General features: G+C 39.1%; 1 protein-coding gene across 4 annotated transcripts in view; it reads left to right on the forward strand.

Annotated features, from left to right (window-relative positions):
* Nucleotides 1-9,012: 9,012 nt before the first annotated feature.
* The window catches only part of PALS1 (protein associated with LIN7 1, MAGUK p55 family member), a 75,421-nt gene continuing 64,902 nt past the window's right edge, over nucleotides 9,013-19,531 (forward strand). For 2 of the 4 annotated variants that reach the window (XM_059373428.1, XM_059373430.1), the window contains exon 1: nucleotides 9,013-9,213. The gene's annotated coding sequence lies outside the window, so the exon portion shown is untranslated. The remainder of the gene's footprint in view (nucleotides 9,214-19,531) is intronic. The other 2 variants (XM_059373431.1, XM_059373432.1) reach the window with 1 other exon arrangement.

Consider the following 19,531-nt stretch of genomic DNA (forward strand, 5'->3'; position numbering starts at 1 on the left):
CTTTGTGTGCCTTCTCAAGCTTCACAACAATCTGAAGGGTGTTATTACTTTCCTGTTTTACAGACAGACGGTGAAAGTGGAGTTACAGAGGTTAAGTTACTTGTTCAAAACAATGCAGCTAGGGAAAAAAGATATATATAGATATCTATTTCAAATTTCACACTAATAGCAAATAGTACTGGTATTTCTACTCTGACCTGAGTCACAGCAAGGAATAAGTCTCAGCTCCATCTTCTCCTTCCCGTCCCACAGACAAACCTCTAGAAATATATGGTAGCAACCGGGTATATGTCACCACTGAGCACTTGAAACGTGGCTGGTTCAATGGAGAAACTGAATTTTAAATCTCTTTTAATTTTAATTAATTCAAATTTAACTTTAAAAATTGAAGCAGTGTTGAATATTTTTTGCATTAAACATCAACGTGTTGTTTTGGTAAGGCTACATTTTTTTTCACTTCAGCTGCTGAAAATTTAGCATCTGAATTGAGATATACTTTTAGTATAACATATACAGCAGATATTGCAGGGTTGGTATAAAAAAATAGCAAAATAACCCAATAATTATATTGATAATGTGTTAAATTATAATATTTTGGATGGATCAGGTTAAAATTTATAAATTAATTTCATCTGTTTCCTTGTAATTTCTTAGCTAGCTGTGAAATAATATCTCACAAAATTACTTATGTGACTCACATCATATTTCTGTTGGACAGGAAAATCCTCTACCTTTGGCCCACATTCCCAGGGCACTCCTCCTCCTCCTTTCTTTGCTCCAAAGATGAAAAGGATTTTTTTCCCATTTCCACAATCAAGAGTAAAATAGGAGTTTTCCACACAACCTTTATGGGATCACCATTAGGGCCATTTTTAAGTTATGGGTATATATAAACCAACAGTTTCTAATTTGGAGATGGCTGTCTCATAATAGAAAATGTCTCCTTGAGAGAGATTATCTGGAACAAATTGATTCTGTGCTGAAGAAAATCACAACTAAGACTATTATTACCTAGTAACGGAGTCTGTCAAGAAGCAGTGCCAGTCCACACCAAGTGTAGATGACTATGTGGAACAATTAGATCTCTCATACATCATGGTAGCTAAACAACCACTTTGGAAAACAGGAAGTTTCTTACAAAGTTAAGATATCATATCATATGACCAAACAATTCTACTCTAGATATTTACTCAGGAAAAACTAAAACGTGTTCATAAGACATATGTTCAAAACATATGTACAAATTTGTACACAAATGTCCGCAGTTTTGTTCATAATAGCCCCACATCTGGAAACACCCTGAATGCTCACCGACAGGTCAATGTTTCAACAAGCTGTGGTATATCCATACAGTGTACATGTAGTATATTCCTACTACCTAATAACAACAAAAAACAAATAGTGCAACAACAACACGAATGACTCTTAGAAACATCCTACTGAGGGAAATAAGTCAGATATAAAAAGAAAACATTAGGGCACCTTGCTGGCTCAGTCAGCAGAGCATGTGATGCTTGATCTCCAGGCTGTGAGTTCAAGTCCCACAATGGGTGTAAATACATCCTATGTGATTTCATTTAAGCAGATCACTTTCCTTGTACCACTTTGCAATTAATTCCCTCCAGCTCGCCTTCACCCCATACAACCACTGCTCTGATTGGTCTTTATAAATTGGTTTCACCATCTTAAACAGGTCCTCTGACCCTCTCATTTTATTTTGGTTTCACCTTCTAAAGGTGAAGACTTTCCCATGAGAAAAATTTTGTAAGTCCCAGATATCGTTTCTACTGAGGCTTTGCAAATTCCTAGTTAGAACTATTTCCTTCATCTGATCTGTAATTTCCACTGGAAACTGGTTCTGACTGACTTCCATGGCAAGGGTATGTATGCTTTGAACCAACACGTCCATTAAAGGGTCACACATATAATAGTAATCTGTTAGATGTTAGAAACAAGATATGGTGGAAGTTCAGGAATAAAATGTAAGTGCAACTGATTTTGACTTTTGAAGGAGCTTTCTGCTTTCTAATTTTCAGCTGTATTAATTAAATGAGGGATTATTACAGTGGCTGGAATGAACCATGAAGCATAGGAGGCAGGAGGTAGTGAGCAAGTAGTTTTCTTTTCCCTTTTCTCTTTGCATTTGCCCTGCTCTCTTCTTCCTTCCCCACCCAGACCACCTCTTAGGAACAAAAATAGTCCTGTTTAGACAGAAGTTATTCCTAAGATAGGCTAGTCACAGGCCAAACATTTGACAAAGCTGAAGTTTTTTCTTTGACTTTTTTGTCATCCCTATTCCACTTACTTATGTCTGTTTCTTTCATTAAGTCATTAATTCAACAAATATTTATCAAGTACCATCTACATGTCAGATACTGTTTTTAGATTCTTGGAAATTGTAAAAATAAGTAGTGATGCATAAAATAAGCAAAGTCCTTGCCCTCATGGAGTTTACATTCTACTTTGGGGAGATAGATAATATATAATATGTCAGATGGTGAATAATTACAATGAAAAATAAAATTGGGGAAGGAGGGTAAGGAGTGCTGGGAGGTAGGGCATGAGAGATAATGGAGCTCACTGATAACATTTGGAATGAGACCTAAAGAAAGTGAGAGAGAGTAGGCATGTGGAGATTGGATATTTCAGGGACAAGAAATACTGAATGCAGAGGTTTCAAGGCAGAGCTGTGGGAATATGTAAAGAGCAGCACAATCACCAGGGTGGCTGGTCTGAAATGAGAAAGGAAAAGAGCAGAAAGGTGAGGTCAGGGAGATCATGTCGGATTATACACTATTGAGCACAACAGTGATTTGATTTCACTTTTAGTTTAGCAGAATCACTCTGGCTGTAGTATTAAGAGAAAATTTATGGGTGGGAAAGAGCCTATTGCAGTAATCCAGATGAAGGGTGGTGATGTCTTTGAGTAGGGTGCGAGCAGTGGGGTTGGTGAGAAGTGTTTAGATTCTGGGTATGTCTTAAAGGTCTAAATAAAAGGAATTCCTGGTGGATTGGATGGGCTGTGTGAAGGAGAGCCAGAACAACTGAAATAGGTAACATCACCATATACTGAAATGAAGAAAAATGGACAAAAATAAAAAGTTCTGACATGTTAAATTTGTAATGTTCATTAGAAATCCTAATGGAGATGTTGGGTCAGCAGTGAACTGTATGATTCTGGAGTTTGAGACAGTAGTTCAGGCTAGAGATTAGTTTAAAGTTGACAGTGTATAGATGGGATTTAAAGCCATGAGATGAGACAAAATCATGTAGAGAGTGAATGATAAAGAGCCTGATAAAAATAAGGACAAGTCAGGTGCCTTGGTGGCTCAGGCAGTTAGGTGTCTGCCTTAGGCTCCAGGTCTAAGTTCTGCATCAGGCTCTTTGCTCAGCGGGGGGTCTGCTTTTCTCCCCCCCCCCCCTTTCAAATAAACAAAAAAAATATTTTTTAAAAAAATGAATAAGGGGGACTACTGGGTGGCTCAGATGATTAAGCCTCTGCTTTCAGCTCAGGTCATGATCCCAGGGTTTTGGGATCAAGTTCTGCATCGGCTCCTTGCTCAGCGGGTGACCTGTTTCACCCTCTCCCTCTGCTGCTCCCCCTGCTTGTGCTCTCTGTCTGTCTGTCAAATAAATAAATCTCTTTAAAAAATAATAAGGACAAATTGTTAATGCATACATTGAAAGGCACTGTTTTAAGCACTTCACATATATAATTCATTTAGTATTCACAACCATTGTGGGAGGTTGCAACTTTCATTATCCTTAATTTATAAATGAGGAAACTGAATCTCAGAGAAATTAAGTGATTTCCTTTTGATCAAAGGCCCCAAATGATAGAGAGGGGATTCAAAGCCAGGCAGATAAGTAAATATTGACTGTTTAGAGTCCTGGGTCACTCTAATTGTTAGCATTCAGGAAGATAAAGAACCAGCAAGGAGATGAAAAGGAGGTTCCAGTTGTGTGGAAGAGAAGCTTGAATGATGTTTCCAGAGCGCAGAGGACAAAATGGAGAAAATGCCCCATACCAACAAATGCTGCTGGTAGATAAGGAAGATGAGAAAGCTCAACACCGACCTTTGCATTTAACAAAGCGGCTCTAATCAGTGACTTTGACAAAGGCTGTTTTGAAGCAGTGGTGGAGTTAAGGCTCAGAGTGGGTCCAAGAGAGGATAAAAGAGGCAATGAAGTTCAACCCTGGAGTTCAGCACAGATACCACCCCCTACCAAGTCATAGGTATTCACATATTAATACAAATTAAAGCAGCCGCTGAGATTTGTTGTACAAACAAAACAGGGATTTCATTGGGAGCTTGGTGAAGAAAAGATAGGGGTAATTTTACAGCCATTTTCAAGGAGAACAAACATGATTTCTCTTATCTTGGCATTCAGTTTTGGTCTTTCCTTCATTAAAAATTACAAAGCTCCAAATTTGCCTATCTCCTCTTTTCAGAATCAGATTTCCCTAGGACCATGTTTTATTTGTCTACTCATCCCCCTCATACCTTCCTAGGACCGCCAAGGAAGGTACCAATGCAAGTGTGATAAATGACTAACATCCTAAATGTTGAATATCCTACCCTGAAGTTATTGTTGACTACTTGTTGTTCCCATAATAAGCCCATGCTTTTCTTTGTGTACTTTCACTCATTCAGATCGATAAAAAGTTTTATTCCCATCTTTTTAAAGCCATGCACAAGATCTTGGTTTTCCTTTTATTGTGTGTATTTTCATAATAGCTTTTTACCTGTCCCTTTCTCTCTTCCCGTCATGAAATAGTAAAGCTCCTCCCAGTAAAAGACTTTACCTTTGAATCCACAGAGAACTTTATTTTCATTTTCCATACTTTCCCTTGTATTTCACCTATATGGACTTGTCTTGTCCCTTTCTCCAGCTTCCTATAAATTCCTCCAGGATAGGAACTATCACATGTTTTAATTCCTTACAGCACAGTGCTTAGCACATAGGAAATACTCAGTATACGTTTTTTTTAATTAATTGGTGACTATTAAAGTTATTTGAGTTGAATGATACTGACCTGTACGAAATTATACTGCTGCTAACCTTAGACAGTGGGACCTCCCATTCCACATAGTAACAGCTGCATAATGTCTTCAGCTTAGAGACAATTATTTTTTTGCTAGATTTAGGAAAGGTTAAGAAATAGTATAACACATCAAAATAATAACTAAACCCAATGAAATTTGAAGTTTAAGATTTGTTGGTTTTCTTTTTTAAATATTTTTAACACTTTTTAAGATATGTAGTTAATATACCTACTAATTGCTTTTTTTTTTTTTTTAAGATTTTATTTATTTATTTGACAGACAGAGATCACAAGCCGGCAGACAGGCAGGCAGAGAGAGGGAGAGGAGGAAGCAGGCTCCCTGCAGAGCAGAGAGCCCAATGCGGGACTCGATCCCAAGACCCTGAGATCATGACCTGAGCCGAAGGCAGTGGCTTAACCCACTGAGCCACTCAGGCGCCCTAATTGCTTTTTTTTTTTAAAGATTGTATTTATTTATTTGACAGAGAGAGAGATCACGGGTAGGCAGAGAGGCAGACAGGAAGAGGGGGAAGCAGGCTCCATGCTAAGCAGAGAGCCCGATGCGGGTCTCTATCCCAGGACCCTGAGATCATGACCTGAGCCGAAGGCAGCGGCTTAACCCACTGAGCCACCCAGGTGCCCCTAATTGTTTTTTTCATAACTTCTCATATACAAATCAGTGAGTATTCTTTTAATTTACATTCTTTTGGGGTGCCTGCATGGCTCAGTCATTTAAGCGCTGCCTTTGGCTGCGGTCATGATCCCACGGTCCTAGGATTGAGCCCTGCATTGGGCTCTCTGATCAGCGGGAAGCCTGCTTCTCCCTCTCCCACGCCCCCTGTTTGTGTTCCCTCTCTCACTGCGTCTCTGTCAAATAATAAATATAAAATCTTTTAAAAAAGAAAAGCCTTTCTTTCCCTCTCATATTTAAAAAAATCTACATTCTTTCTTCTTCTTTTTCTTTCTTTCTTTCTTTCTTTTTTTTTTTTTTAAACAATCTCTACACTCAGTTTGGAGCTAAAACTCACAATCCAGAGATCAAAAGTTGCATGGTCTTCCGACTGATCCAACCAGACTTCCCTTTTTAAATTTACATTATTTCTGATCACCTGGTTCATAAGATTATAAGAAATTAGGCTGCTAATTCAGTTATGAAAACTCAGCTTTCACTAGTACATAGAAGTGATACAACCAAAGGGATATAACCAATAGTTTTAGTCAAGGATTTTACATATAATAGTGAGTGGTAGGGGCGCCTGGGTGGCTCAGTGGTTAAGCCGCTGCCTTCGGCTCAGGTCATGATCTCAGGGTCCTGGGATCGAGTCCCGCATCGGGCTCTCTGCTCAGTAGGGAGCCTGCTTCCTCCTCCTCTCTCTCTGCCTGCCTCTCTGCCTGCTTGTGATCTCTCTCTGTCAAATAAATAAATAAAATCTTAAAAAAAAAAATAGTGAGTGGTAGAATCTTGAAAACTGAGATTTCAGACCTGTTGCAAATGGCTGAAATGAAATGTTAATATATTTCCCCAAGCCTTGAATAAAATAAAATGGTATAACATTGGTATAACATTATATTATATAAACATATAATAGAGATTGTTGGTAAAGAGTGGGTTAAGCAGGTGCCAAAATGAGGGAGGCAGAAGGATATTTAACTCTGGTTGCTCTCTACTATACACTTGACTTTTCTACTATACACTTGACAGTTTGGCTTTTACTACTCACCCAAAATACTTAGTTACAAATTTGCCAGAGTGACTCAGTGGGTAAACTGACTTGTGCCAAGAATGAATAACTCTCTTTGGATGTTTTAAATCACAGAATACCACTTCATTCTATTTGAGGATGAATATTGTATTTTTTTTGACCCCCCTAAACGATCTATGTTAGATTCCATATGCAGAGGCTACTAGCAAATAACAACAACAACAAGAGGTAGTTAACTCCTTATATTACAGATGAGAGAATTTAGGCCCAGGAAACCTGTCATGCATCCCATGGTTATCATCAGATCACAGAACTAGTAATCTTCAAAACTCTATCTCAAATCTAATCACCTTGCCTCCAGTTTCTGTATCTTCCACTCTTCCAGCTTTCATTTTTTGTATACGAGATCAGTAAATTGAATGATTTGAGGATTTGGGGAATGTCTCTATTTAGCAGAGAATAGATTTTCTTTTTTTTTTTTAAATTATTTATTTATTTATTTATTTGAGAGAGAGAGAGTGAAAGAGAACATGAGAGGGGAGAAAGTCAGAGGGAGAAGCAGACTCTCCAAGGAGCAGGGAGCCAGATGTGGGACTCGATCCCAGGACTCTGGGATCATGACCTGAGATGAAGGCTGTCGCTTAACCAACTGAGCCACTCAGGCGCCCCACAGAGAATAGATTTTCTATCTGCCATTGGATCTATCTTCTTTTAAAATGAAAATGTCTCAGGGTGCCTGGGTGGCTTAGTTGTTTGGTGGCTGCCTTGGACTCAGGTCATGATCTCAGAGTCTGGGATGGAGCCCTTGCTCAGGGGAGCCTGCTTCTCCCTCTCCCACTCCTCCTGCTGTGTTCCCTCTCTTGCTGTCTTTCTCTCTCTGTCAATAAATAAAATCTTAAAAAAAATGAAAATAGCTTTAGGAATTAAAAGTAGTATTTGTATAACATTTTACAAAGGCATTTCCACATATTTTGTGATCAGTAGCTGCCATTTCATACAGATAGTGATCATCATTTTATTAGGGTGGGGTCCTGTGACAGAGGAGTCCGAGCAGCTGGGGAAGCAAGTCTAGGTAGCTGGAGGGTTCATTTGGGTGGGGCTTTTTGCAAAACTGCTTGGGGCCAAGCAATTGGAATTTATTGGTAAATAGTGACTATCTTTTTAAAGAGGCCTTTTCTTCTTCTCCCCCACCCCCACCCCTGGCCCAAGATTTTATTTATTTGAGAGAGAGAGTGAGCGAGCAAGAGCACAAGCAGAGGGAGCAGTAAGCGAGGGAGAGGGAGAAACAGCCTCCCTCTGAGCAGGGAGCCAGATAAGGGACTCCATCCTAAGACTCTGGGATCATGACCTGAGCCTGGCCTGATCCACCCAGGCGCTCCAGGTCAGTGGTTCTTAACAGAAGGTGATTTTTGCCACCCAGGGGACCTTTGCCGTTGTCTAGAGATATTTTGATGGTCACCAATGGGGGTAGTGGTGCTCTTGGCATCCAACAAGTAGAGCCCAGGGATGCTGCTAAACATCTGACAACGTACAGAACAGCCCCCACAACAAATTATCTGGCCCAAATGTCGGTGGCCCTGAGATTGAGAAACTCTGTACTAAGGAAAAACTCGTGGAGGAGTTGGCCCAGGTCACTAAGTTTTGTGAAACTGCTGCGGCCCTTGGCATCCTTCCTTTCTGGCTTTCAGAACTCCATCCTAGCTGCTACCTTCTGCGGTAGCAGAGAATCCTGCGGGGACCTTATACACATCCAGGTGTTTTATTACGTCGTGGTTCTTTTTTTTTTTTTTTTTAATAAAGATTTTATTTATTTGAGAGACAGAAAGCGAGTGTCGTGGTTCTTTTTTAAACAAATGTTAGATTGTGTGACGTGCCTCACAGGACATCAGATTTTCTTCAGGAACTGACGGACCTCGAGGGAGAGGAAGGTCAAGGGCTCTCCCGACAGCAGCCCGCCTCGGACTGCGTCTCGGGGAGACCTCACGTCCGCACACAGCCCCTGCGCGGGCGAGCACGAAGCCGTTCCAGCCTCACTCAGAGGTGCGCGAGTGCGCGCGACCCGCCGCTGGGGCTGCGGAGGAGACCAATGAGTGGGCCCTCTCTCCACGCCGGCGCGGGATTGGGCGAGCCGCGCCAGCCTCTCGGCCTAGCAGCGGGCGGGGCGCGCCCAGAAGGAGCTGGGATAGGCGCGCCCGCTGCGCCAGCGTCCCGGGGGCGCGTGCGCGGTCTCGCGGCGGCCGCGGGGGCCGGTCTCGCGCGGTCTCGAGGTGGAGTGAGCCGCTGGCGGCGGCGACGGCGGCGACTGGCGGTGGGGCGGAGGCGGGGTCTAAGGCTTGTGAGGTGGGGAATCGGGAGTTTCTGGATTCTTTATCCGGTATTTTAAGTGCCGCAGGGGAGCTGTCGTTTGTTCAGTGTGTGGGAGCGGCCGGAGCGGGAGGATCGGCGGCCCGCGGTGGCGCAGAGGTAAGAGGCAGACCTGCGTCGTCTGTGTGGAGATCTTAATCAACAGGTCCCGGGGAGCGCGTGGGGGGGAGGGGCGGCGGGGCTCGTCCCCTCCCCCACACGCCGCGCTCTCGGCCCGAGCGGGATGGGGGGCTGCTCCGCTGGCTGCCCCGGACGGCGGGAGCCGCGGCTGGTCGCAGAGGGCGTGAGCCCAACCTTTGTCCCTCGGCGGGGGACGCTGCCCGGCCCCGCCCGCTCCCTCTGCCTTGGCGTTGGGACCACCTTAGCGGGGGCTGCCGCCAGCCGGGCCCGAGTGACGGGGGACGAGCCAGGGACTTCCTTGCCCTCTGCTTCCCCCGCACCCGGGTTCACAACTCCCGGGACTCCCTCTAAGGCCCGGCGGGGGAAATCGGTGGGACGAACACTTTCCTTTGGGAGACGGAATGTAGTCAGCGTTCCTCTGCCTGACTCAGCTCCTGGTATTCGGTGCTTATTGCGTCCTTTAAACGAATAAACAGTTCCTACTTCCTTGTGTCCACTTTTAAAGAAAAACCTAACCTTAATGGTTTCTGATAACTTACTTGAAGTTTGCAAGGTGAACTTTGAAGCCTGTAAATTATTGTAATCCTCATTTAAGGGAAGACGCTTTAAAAACAATGTTTGGCGCAAATTATGTAACTTCCTAATAATAATAACTCACCTTCTGTTTAGTTGATTGGCTTACAGTAATGTGTGCCGAATTTAGGTTTCGGTAGGAAGGTTTTTCTTGGCAGTTGACGCTAAAATTAAAATCTGATAGCTGAGAGGTTTTAAGAAGTAGCATACAGTGTGTGTTTTGTCCCGTACTCCTTTAGAATTGTGAGAATTTAGATTTGGAAATCCTGTGAAACGGGACTTTGGAAATTTTTATTTTCCTGGCAAGGTAAAAGGTGTTAATGTTTCTGATTTTTTAAAAAGTGATTTCATGCTTTAATGGTGGTATCCTAATTATGCCTTTGGATTATACCAGAAGTTAATAACCTATTAAATTCTGCAATAGGAACAAATGACATGTGGTTATTGGTGCCTTTGAAGTTTAAGTATTGGTGGTAATGAAATTGTTAAGTAAGCTTTTTTGGATTATGAACTACTGGTTTTTTACTAGTTCCCTGTGGACATGGCATGTGAAGTCTTAAAAGGCTCTTTAAATTGTAGTAGGCTGAAGCTATTAAATTATAATGTAAGATCTTTATAGATGAAACAGGCAAAAATATGAAAAGCAGTTCATTGTTATCTTTGCTAAGAAGGACCAGGTAGATTTTACCATGTATTTAAATGACTTTTGACTAGACACACCTGAACTTGACAAGTAAAGATAGACTCATTATAATATTAACTTGCTTTAGAATATTGAAATGGGGGGCGCCTGGGTGGCTCAGTGGGTTAAGCCGCTGCCTTCGGCTCAGGTCATGATCTCAGGGTCCTGGGATCGAGTCCCGCATCGGGCTCTCTGCTCGGCAGGGAGCCTGCCTCTCTCTCTCTCTCTCTCTGTGCCTGCCTCTCAGTCTACTTGTGATTTCTCTCTGTCAAAAAAAAAAAAAAAAAAAAAAAAAAAAAGAATATTGAAATGGGGGACGCCTGGGTGGCTCAGTTGGTTGAGCGGCTGCCTTTGGCTCAGGTCATGGTCTCGGTGTACTGGGATCGAGTCCCGCGTCGGGCTCCTTGCTCAGCGGGAAGCCTGCTCTTCTCCCTCTGCCTCTGCCTGTGTTCTCTCTCTCTGACCAAAAAAAAAAAAAAGAATATTGAAATGGAAGAGTTTTACTTGAAGGTGACCTATGCTGGGTTTAGGTGTTTTTATGCTCTTTCTGACTTATGATATTGATTTAAAAGTTCAACACAAACATAACAAGAAATTTGATCCATTTTATGTATCAGTATACTAAGATGCTCTATTTCTCTGATAGTTTCTGATTGCAGGGTGTCTGGGAGAAATAATTTCTCAACATAGGTTCTTTACATATAATATTTGACTATATATTTATTGAATCATGGGATTCCTGAGTTAGGAAGTAATCGTAGTGTTGTATAGCTTAACCTCTTCATTTTCCAGGAAAAGGAAGTGAGGTCTGTAGAGTTAAGTAGCCCATAGTTTGACTGCTTTTTAGTGGCAGAGTGGGAACTAAATGCTAAAATACGTGTCTCCAGATTCCAAGTACGGTGCTCTTTTCACTGTATACTGTTATTAGATAAACCAATAAATTATTCTTCTCAAAATCCTGTATTTATCTAGCAGGATTGATTCTTTTCATTTTCTTTCTTTTCGTTTCTCTCTTATTTTAATAACCACTGACAACCATTAGGTTCAGCACCTATAAAATTCCCTTAAGCAGCTGCTCTTTGTTCTGTAATCAACCCTTCCCTCCATCACCTGTAATCCTTGGCAATTAGTGATCTACTGTCTTTCCCTGTAGTCTCTCTTTTCTAGACTATCTTATAAATGGAATCATTCAGTATTTAGCCTTTTGAGTCTGGTTTCTTTCATTTAGCATAATACAGTTGAGTATTCATGTTGTGAGCATATCAGCAGTTCCTTCTGTTTTACTGCTGAATGTAGTATTCCATTGTAGGGATGTCCCACAGTTTGTTCACCAGTTGAAGGAAAGCTGAGTTAGTTTTTAAATTAAAAAAAAATTAACTCTGAAAAAGTTGCTGTTGCTATAAATCTCTGGGAACAGGTTTTTGTGTGAACATAAGTCCTCCTTTCTGGGTTATATGGTAAGTGTAGGTTTACTTAAAAAATGGTCTGTGGTAGGCAGTATAAGGGCCCATAAAAATATCCTAATCCCTTGGACCTACGAATAAACTAGGTTATAGCAAAGACAAATTAAAGTGGCAGTTAATCAGTTGACTTTAAAATAGGGAGAGTATGCTGGTTTACCCACAGTAGTAATCCAATGTCCTTAAAAGAGAAAGAGAGAAGAAGTAGTAGACTAGGGAAAAAAGATCTAACAACAGAAGCCACTCCAGAGAGATGAAGAGTTCCTGGTTTTGAGGATGGGGAGAAGAGCTGTAAGCTAAGGCATGTGGTGGTCTCTAGAAGCTGGAAAAGGCTAGGAAGTGGATTAACATTTGGAGCCTCCAAAAGAGAACGCAGCTCTGCTAACATCATGATTTTAGCCCAGAGAGACGTAGGTCAGATTTTTAATGTACAAAGAGTAAAATAATAAATTTGTGTTGTTTTTAAATAGCTAAGTTTGTGGTAATTTGTTAAAACAGCAAACTGTTTTCCAAAGAGGCTGAACTGTTTTGTATTCCTACCAGCAGTGTGTGAAGAATGTTGCAGTTACTTTACATCCTCATCACTTTGTGTGGTCATTTTTTTTTGTTTTACATTTTGATAGATTTGTAGCAGTTTCTCACTATGGTTTTTATTTGCATTTTCTCATTACTGATGGTGTTGAGTATCTTTTCATATGCTTATCTGCCATCTGTGTATCTTCTTTGGTGAAGGGAAATCTTTTCTCCATTTTAAAACTGAATTTTCTAAATGTCTAGTTTTGAGAGTTTTTCCTAGTCCTTTGTTCACCAGGTGATTTACAAAGATTTTCTCCAGTCTGTTGCTTGCCTTTTTACATCCTCCTAACAGTGGTTTTTGAAGTATAGAGGTTTTAGATTTTGATGAAGTCCAAAGTATCTGTATTTTTTTTATGGATCTTTTGACATTGTATATAAGCAGTTTTTGTCTAATCCAAGTTACAGAGGTTTCTCCTATGTTTTCTTTTACAAGTATTAGAGTTTTATATTTTACATTTAGATCTGTGTTTCATTTTAAGTTAATTTTTATATAAAGAGAATTTTGGGTCGAGTTTCATTTATTTGTCCAGTTGTTCCATGACCATTTGTTGAAAAGACTCTCCTTTCTCCATGGCATTGCCTTTGTGTCCCCATCAAACACCATTTTGCTACATTTTTCTGGGTCTGTTTCTAGACTCTTGTGTTTAGTTGAAATCCTTCTCTTTTGCCATTATCAGTGTCTTGACTGCTGTAGTTTTAGAGTCTGGAAATCAGGTAATGTGAGTTCTCCCAACTTTATTCTTTTCAAAAAATTACTGTAGCTATTTTAGTTCTTTTGACTTTCCATATAAATGTTAGGATTAGCTCGATATCCACAAAAAAATCTGCTAGGGTTTTGATTAGGATTGAGTTTAATCATTAGGTCAATTTGAGGGTAATTGACATTTTAACAAAGTTGAGTTTTCCAGTCTATGAAATAGTATTTTTCTCCACTTATTTAGGTCTTTGCTTCCTTTCATGAGTGTTTCATAGTTATCAGCATATAGATCCTGCAACTATTTTATTGAATCTATACCTAAGTAATTCAGTTTTTTGGTCCTATTATAAGCAGTCTTTAAAAAAAAAAAAGTGGGTTTTGGGGCACCTGGGTGTCTTAGTCGGTTAAGCATCTTCCTTTGGCTCAGGTCATGATCCCCCAAGTCCTGGGATGGAGCCCTGTATCCCCACAGAGCAGGGAGCCTGCTTCTCCCTTTCCGTCTGCCTGCTGCTCCTCCTGCTTGTGCACACGCACTCTGTCAAATAAATAAAATCTTTTTTAAAAAGTGAGTTTATAATTGATCACTGCTAGTTTATGGAATTACAGTTGATTTCTTTTGTAGTGACTTTGTATCCTCGGTTTTTACCAAACTTATTTATTAGTTCTAGGGAGTTTTGGGGGGGGGGGGGTAGATTTCTTAGGATTTTCTAAGTAGACCTCTCTGTGAATAAATAATTGTTTCTTTCTAATGTATATGCTTTTTTCTTTTCTTGATTTATTACACTTACTGCACATCTCACATTCTGGTGAAATGTTTGAATAGAGTAATGAAATGATACATCTTTGCCTTGTTTGCAGTCTTAAAAGGGAAAACATTTAGTCTCTCACCTTTAAATATGTTAGCTGGGGCACCTGGGTGGCTCAGTCCTTTAAGCGTCCAACTCTTGATTTCAGCTTGGGTCATGATCTCAGTGTCCTGAGATTGAGACCTGCCCTGGGGGTCCCTGCTGTGTGGGTAATCTACTTGAGATTCTCTCTTTCTCCCCCGCTGCCCCCACACTCATTTGCTCGCTTTCTCTAAAACAAACATATATTTTTAAAAAATTATAAATGTGATCTTAGCTGTAGGTAATTTCATAGATTCTCTAAATCAGGTTAAGGAAGTTTCCTCCAAGGTATTGCCTAGGATTTTTATCATGAGTAGATGTTGAATTTTGTCAAATGCATTTTCTACATGTATTGAGATAATCATGTGGAATTCTTATGTTAATATGGAGACTTACACTGATTAATTTTCAAAATTTGAACTAAGATTACATGTGATTCATCTAAGGATTATACAAGTTACCTGCAGATGTTTTTCAAAATGATTCACTTTAAAAGTAATCAATATATGAATTTATGAAAGGAAATTTTGATAATTCTTTGTAGGCATCTTGAAGGGACAGTGTGCTGTATATATCTTAGCCATTTACATATTTATAGCTTCTCCTTTTACACTTAAACTTTATGGTAAGAGTAGTAAGTGATTTGACTAAATCACAGTATTTTCTGCTTTCCCCTACTGTTACTATAACAGTATTCCTTGCTCTGTCTCTTAATGTGTTATATAGTATATGTCCTTTGTATATATTTTAAATATTAACTGCAGCACTGTAAGGTTTTTATCCATATTCTCCCTTTTACAAGTGAGGAAACAGGCTCAGAGAGATTAACTGTTTTATCCAGAGTCTTATTGCAAGTGATAGCAAGGATTTGAATTCAGTTTATATGACTCCAGCGCCCTTGGATTTTTCTACTTTGCCTATATTTTAGCCTATCATAAGGCTTGTTTTAACAGTGTCTTTTTGGTAAAATGAAAACTTTTGGAGGAAAGCTGCTTCTGATTTAGTGTTTAAGACATACTTGAATTAAAGTGAATAATCTTGAATCTGTAAATTGCAAGCTCCTTAAGGATAGGAGGTGTTGTCTTTATCTTAGTATCTCACTGCTTAAAATGACCCAGAGTAGATGCTTGTCCCAATTTGCACTTTTATCATTTACTTGTTTAAACTTTAGCTTTGCTTGTGAGCTTAATACTAGAGACTGCTCTAAACTAGTCACCCCCTATAATGTGATAGAATTTGAGATTCAAAACACAATTCCTTTTATCCTATGTCAGCCATAAATGTGTTTAATTGAGTGGGTCTAACTTTCACGGGTTCTTGATTGACTTCTCTATAAAGGTATAGATGCTAATGGATAAATTTGCTAATGGCTTTTTTTTTTTTTTGCTTTTCCTGGGGTCTTTACTGACAGGCATTACAGTGCAATTATAGTCCTTGTGTGGATTAAGTACTCAGGCTGTAGAGTCAGATTTATGAGGCAATCCCTTCTTGCCTTGAGTGTGACTCTGGGCACCTTAACTTATCAAAGTCTGACTCTGTATTTGCAGAATGGGGATTGTATTAGTGCCTGATTCAGAAAGATATAGAGGTGGAAAAAAACTTTTTCTATCCTCCTAGGTTCACTGAGACAAAGATTAGCAAGAAAAATGACCTATTACTAACTGTGCATTTGGAGACCTTCATAGAAAAGAATTGACCCAAAGAAGCAGTGAGACTGAGCAATAAATTGTGGAGAGGTGACAAGGCAGAGGAAAAGACATTTAGACCTTTAGGGGATGTAAATTGTGGGAAGGTAAGTATGTGGGGAAACTAAAGGAAGATAAAATTTATTTTTGTAAGATTTGTTGTACAGATTTAAGTTGGTGCCTTCTCCATTGATGAGAGTAACCTCCCAGGATTAAGTGTCCTCTTCCTGGTACCTTTGCAAAAGAAAACTTATGCCCTGCAAAATTTTTAGCTGGATAAGGGGAGAGGCCAGAGTTCCTGCCCCCCCCCCCCCCCCCGCCCCGTCCCTCTGTCTGCTGTTTCTTAATTGCCTTTAGCTCAAGAAAATCTTTATGTCAAAGTGTCACATTTTGGAGTGGCATATTGTGATCCCCTTCAGAACCTTATTTTGAGGATTAACTGAGATGCCATATCAAGAATGGTTAGCACAGGTGACTTAGATAAGCTTCTGACTCTTGATCTCGGCTCAGGTCTTGATCTCAGGGTCTTGAGTTCAAGCCCCTAGTTGGGCTCCATGCTGGGTGTGGAGCCTACTTAAAAAAAAAAAAAGGAGGGGAGGTTAGCATAGTGCCTTGGTGTGTATTAAGCACTCCATAAATGTTAGATAAGAGGTAGGTGGAATATAAGCCTAGTTCGTGACATTCACATAGAATAGCAGTGAACTGCATTTTAGTAAGTTATATTTTAATATATTTTGGGTTAATTGTGTGATTATCAATAATCTGATTAAGCAATTTTATAGGAATTGTGTCAGTCAGGTGTTATAGACTGAGTCAGTAATGAAGAATTTTACTGTGTGTTGAAATAAAGTTCTTTTCATCTCTGAAATAACAGTGAAAGTCAGTGGGGGAAATAATGTTGCCTTAAGCAGCTTACATATGTAGTGAGATTAGGTTTCACTTTTCTTTTTTTTTTATGATTTTATTTATTTGTCAGAGAGAGCACGAGCAGGGGGAGCGGCAGGTGGAGGGAGAAGCAGGCTCCCTGCTGAGTTAAGAGCCTGATGCTGGACTCTGGGATCCTGGACTCAGGGATCGTCATCTGAGCTGAAGATGGGTGCTTAACTGACTGAACCACCTAAGTGTCCCAAGTTTTACTTGGTTTTATCAGTTTCTCTTACTGACTCAGTCATTCTAAAGTGTTTTTCACTAGGTCATTTTTGCTACACATTTTTAAATAGGCATTGATAGAATTGAGTTTCATTACCATAATTTAAAGTCTTATATTTAAATAAAGCATTTGTCTAATTTTGCAAATATTGATGTGCTTGTCTTAATATTTTGCTTACATTTTTTCCTGTTGTGTGATGGATGCCTTTCATATCTGTCTCTTATATTCTTTCCCATTTATACAGGTTTTCTTAGGATGCACTTACTTTGCAGGTAGTTCTTGTAGCATTTTCTGCAGTTGGAGTACAGCACTTATCAAATAGCATTGCAGTATATAGGGGTCTTGTTTATTTGCTTATCTGATTTCCGTTCTAGATTTTTAAGTTCTTAAGGATAAAAACTCTGCCTTAGCAGTCTTTTTATTATCAGTGACTATCCAAGATTTTTTACCAAGTGGGTACTCATATTATTGAATGAAAGTGTACATTAGTAACCCTTTTTAGCTCCAGGATTTGCAGTACAGTAATCTTTAAAATTGACCTTTTGTTCTTGTTTCTCTTGTTGTGTAACATTCCCTTTATGTTTTCTTGCCTTCTAATACTATCTGGTCAAAGTCAGAACATTATTCATGCCCTCCATAGCAAAGCACATTATTGAAAGTTCAGTGGATTCTAAACTTGGTGACGTTTGTATCATAAGTCTTCTTTTTTAGATTCTTCTTTCCTGTTGTGATGATAAAACCCTACTCCTGGTCCTGAAAATACTCTCCATTGTTCTTTCTTTAGTCTAATTTGTAGATAGCAGTAGATACAAATATTTATTATCAAATTTGCTTAATATTAGGCAGTTTTTTAAGGACAAGGCAAACTGTTCTCTCATTTTTTTTTTTTATGGCCAGTTGAATTGCATACCAACAAGCCATCTAGGTAGAGGTAATCATCTACTAATTTGCTGACCTTTAGAACATATTTTTTTTTCTAGTAAGCTGTAAATCACTTGAGGTCAAAAGTTGGAATCTCTTACAGTGTTTTTACAGACCTAAAAGTCATGGTATATGTTTCAGGGAAAGTAATTGACTAAGGATTGACACCCAGGATTAGAAGGGATGGAGAAACTATATGGAAGAGGCATAGAAATAGGTATCAAGAAACCAAAGTAACAGTCATGTGAGTCTAGTTAATTGGGATTTTTTGAGAGTTTGTCATTGTGCGTTATTAACATGATGAAAGAATCAATGCTATCAAAATTATGAACCTGACTTTTAAATTTTAAAGTATAGGTAGTCCCTTTTGAAATTTTTCGTATAATTATTGCTCTTATTCTTATGGTAAACTGGTTTCCTCTCATTTTTAAATTAAAGATGTAATATATTCGTTGTGTGGTAGAGGAAGTTTCGAGTATGAAAGAGTCATGCTCCTAATGATTCCTAAAGTGCTTTAAGAATTTTTTTTATGGAATTCTTTATTGTTGTATTATTTGTGAACTTGTTTAGAACTGTGGGGATAATATTTTGGTTACTTCTTTTTGTGAAAAGATTCTAGAACTCTTGAAAGCCCTTTGTTGCTGCTGCTAATTTTTATAGAAGGTAGCTATAATTTAAAGTTTCTGTGGTCTTTTTTTCCTTTCAAAGAGGTAATATCTTTGTGTTTTTCCTCCAGATTTTAAAAGTAACACATTTATTTTGGTCAACATTTTGTAAGATACTCAAATAGTACATAAGTGCAAAACCTGAGAGTTCTGTTATCTTTCCTTTTTCAGAGATATTAAGTGAAGACAGTATTGTGCATATTCTTTTAGATTTTTTGCTAATAACTTTGTAAATACCCTTTATGTGCATTTGTAAAAGTGATATGATATATAAACACCATTCTGAAGCTATCTTTATTCACTTGCTTTTGTTCCATGTCAGCTCATACAGAGCTTCAACTTTAGCAGCCACATTAAAAATTTTAAAAGAAATAGTTGATATTTATTTAATGGTATATTTTATTTAACATAATGTATAAAATATTACCATTTCCACATACATTAAAAATAATGAGAAGTGTTACATTCTTTTTTTTCTGTATAAAGTCTTTGAAATCTAGAGTGTATTTTACACTGACGCACATCTCAATTAGAGTGATAAATTTGCATGGAAATACTTGATAGGCTTTTAGATTTTGTTAAATTTGCAGGTGAAAACATAGATTACCATGCGTTGTTCCAAAGACACTTTGTAGGATAAATTTCTAGAAAAAAAACTGATAGATCAAATGTTTATTTTAAATTTTTGGTAGACTTTGCAGAATTGTTCTTCATATTGTTGTCCTGGTTTATAGAGGCAGCAGTACATAATGCCTGTTTTCCTTTGTTGTCTCCAGCATGGGACAGGATTGGTCCTCACACAGACACACAGAAACCTTATACCAAGATAAATATTTTTACATGTTTATGCTACTTTTATTTACTATAAATATTTTCTTGGGGAGAACAACAGAAAGCCAGACCCAGAAGTCCTGAGAAGCTGTGAAGAATTAAGGTTGAGGGTGAGGATGCAAAAGAAGAACTCAAAGATGTAATAATCTGCTCTGGTACCAAGTAAATCA

This window comes from Mustela nigripes, chromosome 13, assembly GCF_022355385.1.
Source record: "Mustela nigripes isolate SB6536 chromosome 13, MUSNIG.SB6536, whole genome shotgun sequence".
In the NCBI taxonomy this organism is placed as follows: domain Eukaryota; kingdom Metazoa; phylum Chordata; class Mammalia; order Carnivora; family Mustelidae; genus Mustela; species Mustela nigripes.